At 46.8% G+C, this 7,346-nt stretch overlaps 1 protein-coding gene across 2 annotated transcripts in view; it reads left to right on the top strand.

Moving 5' to 3' along the window:
• Positions 1-1,935: 1,935 nt before the first annotated feature.
• Positions 1,936-7,346, top strand: part of BRD4 (bromodomain containing 4) — an 85,846-nt gene continuing 80,435 nt past the window's right edge. Inside the window, exon 1 of one of the 2 annotated variants that reach the window (XM_070416266.1) lies at positions 1,936-2,157. The gene's annotated coding sequence lies outside the window, so the exon portion shown is untranslated. Of the gene's footprint in view, positions 2,158-2,542; positions 2,612-7,346 lie in introns of those variants that run through there. The other variant, XM_070416267.1, reaches the window with a different exon arrangement.

Raw genomic sequence — 7,346 nt, 5'->3', positions numbered from 1 at the left:
ATATCAATAAAAATATATTTTAAAAAAATGGATACATTCTGGTTTCCTTTAAAAAATAAAAAGTTGTTGTTCCATATTCACTTAGCCCTGTGTACCTTCCTATTCTTTTTTCCATCTCCAACTATTTTCTGCAAATTGCCCAGCATGCAAAGTTAGGAGCCAAAAGATATTCACCAGTTTCAATATGCTGTAATACAGAATTAGAAGGAAGCTTACTAATGAACCATTAGCTTACTAATGAACTAATGCCTTTATTTTTTACTCTTAATAATTTGTTATCTCATACTTTGTTAAAATCAAGGGTAAAGTTAAGTTTTTACTTTGTTCAGGACTCATCAGTGATTTATGATTGCCCTTGGTGAAGAGTGAGCAAACACCAGGATAGGGACAAAACTATTGACTACAGCCCTGGCCGGTTTGGCTCAGTGGATAGAGCGTCGGCCTGCGGACTGAAGGGTCCCAGGTTTGATTCCGGTCAAGGGCATGTACCTTGGTTGCGGGCACATCCCCAGTGGGGGGTGTGCAGGAGGCGGCTGATCGATGTTTCTAACTCTCTATTCCTCTCCCTTCCTCTCTGTAAAATCAATAAAATATATTTAAAAAAAACTATTGACTACTATCCTAGTATATCAATATATTTTGAAAAAAGGGGGAATCAAAAAAATTTAATTACCTATATTTTTTTAGAATAACTTGAGTCTGCTATTTTTATTATTATTATTTTAAAGTATATTTTTATTGATTTCAGAGAGGAAGGGAGAGATAGAAACATCAATGATGAGAATCATTGATTGGTTGCCTCCTGCACGCCCCCTACTGGGGATCGAGCCTGCAACTCAGGCACGTGCCCTTGACGGGAATAGAATCTGGGACCCGATCCTTCACAGGCCGATGCTCTACCCACTGAGCCAAACCAGCTAGGGTGAGTCTGCTATTTTTAAAAGATTGGGACTAAAAAATGCCAAAAGTAAAGATAAGAGCGAAGAAGGAAAGGAGGCTATGTTTCCCCTTTGAAAATTTTTATAGAATCATTTTAAGCTGCAAGCGACCTAAATAAACCTAATGTCATTTTCTTTTTAAATATATTTTTATTGATTTCCGAGAAGGGCGGAGGAGAGAAACGTCAATGATGAGAATCACTGATCGGCTGCCTCCGGCACGCCCCCTACTGGGGATGGAGCCTGAAACCCGGGCGTGTGCCCTGACCGGGAACCCATCGGTGACGCTCAACCACCGAGAACCCCGCGGGGCAAACCTCCTGCCACTTCATGGAGCGGAGTCTTCAGGACAAGGAGGAGGTCAGCGGGGGACCACGGAGGGAGTGCCCTGGGCCCGCGGTTCAGCATCGCTGCAGCCTGTTGACGGCCTCAACTCTCCCTCACCCCAGTGCTGGCGCCCCTGTCGCAGCAGCACTCGGGGCCCACCACCCCCAAACTCCTCCTACACCCTTCAGACTCCCCTCCGGGGAGGGGGCTTCTCAACATTGGTCGCTCCTCGGCCTCTGCCGTCAGCCTTTGAGATCTCCCATCACCGGCCTTCCTCTTTGAGGGTCGATCGTCAGAACCCTCCTCCATTTCGGACGCCTACCTCTGCCTTCACATCCTCCCCCTGAACGCAGCCTCCGGCCTCCCCACGGTCCCTTCCCTCGGTCTGCACGGGGTTTGAGGAACTTCTCCCCTCGGTCCGCACGGTCTCCTCAGCCTCCTCCCTCGGTCTTCGGGGCCCCGCCCTCCACGTGAAGAGTCCCCTCGCCCGGCCTGCGGGGTTCCCCAGCCCCGCACGCCCGCCCGCCTCGCGCACTTACCTCGCGGCCGCGGGCTCTCCCGAGCTCGCTCGCTCCGGCGCGATCTCGGGGGCGCGCACGCCGGGCGGCGGCGACGCCGGGCCGCGCGCACAGCGTGCACGGTGACGTCAGTGCGCTGGCGGCGGCGGCGGTAGTGGCGGCGGCGGCTCTAGGGCTGTTTGTTCTGCTCTCCCGCAACCGAGGGGCCGAAGCAGTGGCTGCGACGGTGGCGGCTGCCGGCGGTGCTCGCCGGCGAGCGGGGCCTGTGAGCGCGGCGGAGCGGCGGGCGCGACGGGCGGGCCCCGGCGCCGCATAGCAGCTCCAGGAGGAGGCTGCGGCGGCCGGTGGGGGCGGCGTGCGGCCTAGCGTTTCAGGTGAGGACCAGTGCCCTTCGGGGCGACGGAAGGCTCAGGGCGGCCAGCGAGGGCTCTCAGCGCCGCACGCGTCACCTGCATTGCGTAATGGGGCCGGTGCGCCAGTTCCGACGCCATCGGCGCGAGGGTAGGGAGGCCAGGGGGACGCGGGCTCGGGCCTGCGGGCCTCCCGCGTCCCCGCGCCGCCCGCTCGGCCCGGGGTCGCCTGCGCCGTTGTCGTCGGGGCGTCGGGCCGCTCGCTCGCCCGCCCGGTCATGGGCGCCGACGCCCCCGGGGTCGGGCCGGTCAGCGGGGCGGGGGCGCCTGCGGGGGGCGCGTGCGCCGCGGCGGGGCGGGCGGCCGGGGGAGGGGGGGCGGGCCGAGTCGCTCAGCACTTCCTGTCGCCGCCATTTTGTCAAGTGAGGAGGAGGAGGAGGAAGCGGCCGCTGCGGGGCCAGCGGCGCGCCCGGCCCGGGTAAGTCCGGGCCCGGCGAGGTGGCCGCGGCGCCGCCGTCCCCGGAGCGGCCTTGGCCTCAGCCCGACCGCTCACGTGGGTCGGGTCCGGCGCGCTCTTGGCCCACCTCGGCGCCTTGGTCCTTCCGCCTGGGCTGGGGCAACGCGCCCCCGCCCCCATTTCCTCACCTTCCCGAGTGTCCTCGGTGCTCTGCGGAGAACGCGGCCGTTCCCTCCCGGGAGGAGGCTGCCACTGCACTCCGCCTCGGGGGCGAGCCGGGCTCTCTCCCCGCGACTACTCCCAGCCTGGCAGCCCCTCGCTGGGCGCTTTGTTTTGCTGGGTCGGTGCTCGCTTGGCGTCCTTGCCACTGCCCCGTTTATTTGCGGTGTTATGCGGGGTGATGGGTTGGAGTTGGGATGTGATGGAGCTGAGATTCAGCGAAATAAAAATGACCTCCCCTCACGGAAATAGCACAGCTTTACCCAGCTGAGACGCCCCCAAAGCCTGGCCTTGGAGATGGGAAACCCCACTTTGGTGTAGTGGATAGTGTTCGGGCCGGTGGATGAGTCATGTGCTTTTGCCGAGTGGCTGGCTGACTTCCCTTTTACGCAAGACCACGCACTGTTTTTTGAAGCGTTTTTATGTAGTTGTTTACTCATTTGATGTTTCATGCAACCTGGTGGGGTTTATGTTCTTGGCCCTTGGGTTCATTTTTACCTGTGTGTTGGATGCAAGAGGGGACCTCTTGCAGTCCGTGCCTAATGAGACTTGAAGTGTCTTTGCTTACCTTTGAGAGGGCTGTAGATGTCCGAGTTTACAAAAACCCAGCCTCAGTGTACTTTGGTGCTATAATACAGTTGGAGATTTTCATGAATGAGGCTGTCAAGTTCCTTAAATTGTGAGCCCTTGGAATTTGTAGTCCTTAGAATTTGTAAAACAAGCGATACTCAACAGGATTTATGAATGTGCTTTCAATTTCAAGGTTTTGGATGGCACAGTTTTATGACCTTGCCAGTAATTTAATAAAACATTCCTTTCGTTTTAATTTGGATGGAGATTATCTTCCAGCAAGGCATGGTAGATAACCAACTCCTTCTCCCCAAAAGCTTCAACCTGGGGCAGGTAAAACTCTCAGATGGTTTCAGCTTACCAAATCGAGAAGGAAAAGTCTGGTCTGAAACAAAATGCATCCCCGTATTACCCACCATATCCCCTATCTTGGTAGGAAACAGTATCTAAGGACTGAAGCTGTGGAGTAAATGAGTCTTAGACTGTGTCTCCAAAAGTTATCTTTTTGAGCCAGTTGTGATCTTTGTACTAATTTGCACTTCTGCTTTTGGTGGTGGTGGATATTTTCGTGTTACACAAACCAGATTATTGAATGCCTTCTCTTTTTTTCTATTTTTCATATTTTTAAAAAAATTAAATTAATTTTAGAGAGAAGGAGAAAGAAATATCCATCAGTTGCCTCCCTAATGCACCCGACTAGGAAGACTAGGAATCGAACCGGAAACCTGGGTATGTGCCCTTCGCTGGGAATCGAACCTGCCACCTTTGGGTGGACAGTATGTGGGGATTCCTTGCTGATGATGACAGTTAACTCATAAGGCATGAGTTTATGCTCTGGCTTCAACCACCAGCCACACTGGCCTCACTTTTTCTTAATTTAAATAAAAAACCATTTGGTGCCTAAGTACCTTGAAGAACTGGGCAGTTAAATCTTCGAACAGCCCACTGTCACTGTCTGTCACAATTATGTGCATGTAAAATGTTTCAGTTTTTGATACTAAATAACTTTGTGAAGTAGATTGTGTTGTCTTTATGTGGTAAAAGTATAAAAGTATAAAAGTATAAAAAGAGAAAAAAAAAAAAAGTATAAAAAGAAAGGCTTGTTACTGAAAATTGCTAACGTTACTGGACATTCTCATTTGCACAGTGAGGATTGTGGGGATTCCTTGCTGATGGTGACATTTAACTCATAAGGCATTGAGTTTATGCTCTGGCTGGTGTTCTCTGTGGTTAGAGTGTTGTCCCATGTCAATTCCTGGTCAGGACACGAGTGTGAGACAACCAGTGGATTTTGTCTTTTACATCAATGTTTCTCTCTGTCTCCCTCTCCCATTCTCTGGCTCTAGAACCAATAAAAAGGCATATCCTTGGGTGTGGATTTAAAAAAAGGCATGAGTCTAAAAATAAAATTTGTCCTAAATTATTTTCTTTTTTACTGGACTGTTAAGTTCCATGAAGACAGGGTTTTGTTTGCTTCGCTTTGTCTATTTTTATTCTATATTGTATCCTTAATTCCTATAAGAGCATCTAAAATATTCTTTGAGTGAATAAACTAAAGAGATAATTGAGCAAGAATTTGGGATGTCCACAATACCAACTGCAAATAATTCCTTTTATGTTAATAACATATTGTTAACAGGGGACATAATTCGTCAGTAGGACTTACAAGGAATGTGAATTTTAACTAAGATAACATTAAGATCTCTAAAAATTGCAGTAAACTTATTAGTAGTCCAGGCAGTGTGGCATGCAGTATTTCTGTGCACTGTATACTGTATATTTCCTACTTAGCAGTTTGAAATGTGGTGAGTGTTTTTAGGCTGTGGTTCAACTCTGACCTGAGAAAAGTGTCTTAAGAGAGTGATAAATCATGCCTAATAATAAACAGGTATGGGTAGCATTTCTTAATGTGAATCTCATATTGTCAATAAAAACTTGATTAAAAAAAAGATTGAGTACTTCCTTTGTGAAATTCTCATTTCATGTGTATGTGATTGGCTAATCCATATAAACAATTAGTTCCTGAGCTCTTACTATGCACAAGGGAAGACAAAAAGATATTTGCTCATGACTTGTTTGGTACATATATTCTTTATTAATGTATTCATCCCCAAAGTACTTATTGAATATAAACTATGTATTATTACAGCTTTACTTAGACATAATTTACACATGATACAGTTCACCAATTTAAAATGTACAATTCAGCCCTGGCCAGTGGGGCATCGTTCCTTGTACCCTAAGGTTACAAGCAGGAGACAACCAATCAATGTGTCTCTCTGATTGATGACCCTCACTCCCCCCCCCCTTCCTCTCTAAAAATCAGCAATAATAAAAACGTTTAAAGTGTACAATCCAGTGTTTGCCTATTCTGTATATTTCAGGAATTATATAACTTTTTGTGTCTAGCTGCTTTTACAGTATAATGTTTTCAGGGTTTGTACTATAGTATGAATTAGTACTTTGTTCCTTTTATAACTAAATGCTCTTCCATTATATGGATATGCTACATTTTATCCCTTCATCAGTTGATAGATATTTGGGTTTTGGCTATTATGAATAATGCTATCAGTGTTCATGTGCAAGTTTTTGTGTGGACATGTATTGATTTATCTTGGGTAGATGCCTAGGCGTGGAATTGCTGGGTCATAGTAACTAACTTTTTGAGCCTACACAGTAACTTTTTAACGGCATTGATTTTCTAGTGCTTTTACAGAGGGCTTAAAAGAAAAGCTTAATGGGATATGGTATGGCCACTTAAAAGAATGAGGAAATGAAAGTGCAAGGATGTCAGCATGTTGACTTGTAGTACAGTCTGGGTAGTTTGATTAAATTATACTTTGTTTTTTAAATTATACGTTGTTGGAGAACAGTTTGAAATTCTAATAAGGCACAGAAAACAGTTTGAAAGATGTACCCCAAATGTGTGCTACTGTTGTTATGAAGGGAGATTTTAGAAACATTTAATTTTTTTTCTCCAGTCTAAACAGGCCTTAAGTTATTAAATTTGATTTTAAAAACCTGCATCTATATAACCCAGCATAAATCATGGATGTATTCTTTTCTAAAGAAATATAGTTAAAGCAAAGCAACCATCTGTCCCATTCAACCCCGAAGGGAATAGACGTGGTTGGTCCACATTTGAAAATGAGATTGTAAGGTTTTGTTTTTTCTTCTTTGTTAATATGTTTGCTTGTCTTTTATTGATTGCAAAGAGGGGAGAGGAAGAGAGATAGAAACATCAATGATGAGAGAGAATCATTGATTGGCTGCCTCCTGCACATCCCCTACTGGGAATTGAGCCCACAACCCAGGCATGTGCCCTGACAGGGGGAATCAAACTGTGACCTCCTGGTTCATGGGTCAGTGCTCAACCACTGAGCTACACTGGCTGGTCTGTAAGGGTTTTTTCTTTAAAAACAAAAGTAGCATGATCATTTTAAAGAATTTGGAAAACAGAATATTAGGATGGTGCTAAATGTGAAAAAAATCTCTTAAATCTATTTTTATTCTAGTCTTTCTACATGAGTAACAAAATTGGATTGTACTCTTTAACTTTTCAAAAAAAAATTACATTTTGAACATTTCCAAAATGCTATGTTTCAATTGTTTGCCTAAGCCCTGGCCGGAATGGTTTAGTGGTTAGAGTATTGGCCCTCACACCAAAGGGTCTCAGGTTCAGTTCCTGGACAAGAGGAGTGCAGGTTTGATTTCCAGTGAGTGTGGGAGGCAACCAATCGATGTGTCTCTCTCCCATCCATGTTTCTCTCTGCCCCTTCCTCCCTCCCTTCTACTCCCTGTAAAAATTAATGGGGGGAGGGAGGGGCGGGGATCCTTGGGTAAGGATTAACAAAAAGAAAACAAAGATAAATGGTTGTCTAATCTAACATGAAATACTGTAGTTTAATTATGCTATTTTTAAGTTTTCTCTCTCTTCATGTCTAGAGGGAATTGCTAGACCAAAAGG

The sequence above is a fragment of the Myotis yumanensis genome, unplaced genomic scaffold (genome assembly GCF_028538775.1).
Source record: "Myotis yumanensis isolate MYYU_CA2020_CCGP unplaced genomic scaffold, mMyoYum1.0.hap1 SCAF_5, whole genome shotgun sequence".
NCBI classification, from domain to species: domain Eukaryota; kingdom Metazoa; phylum Chordata; class Mammalia; order Chiroptera; family Vespertilionidae; genus Myotis; species Myotis yumanensis.
This window is presented reverse-complemented; position numbering and strand designations above follow the sequence as displayed.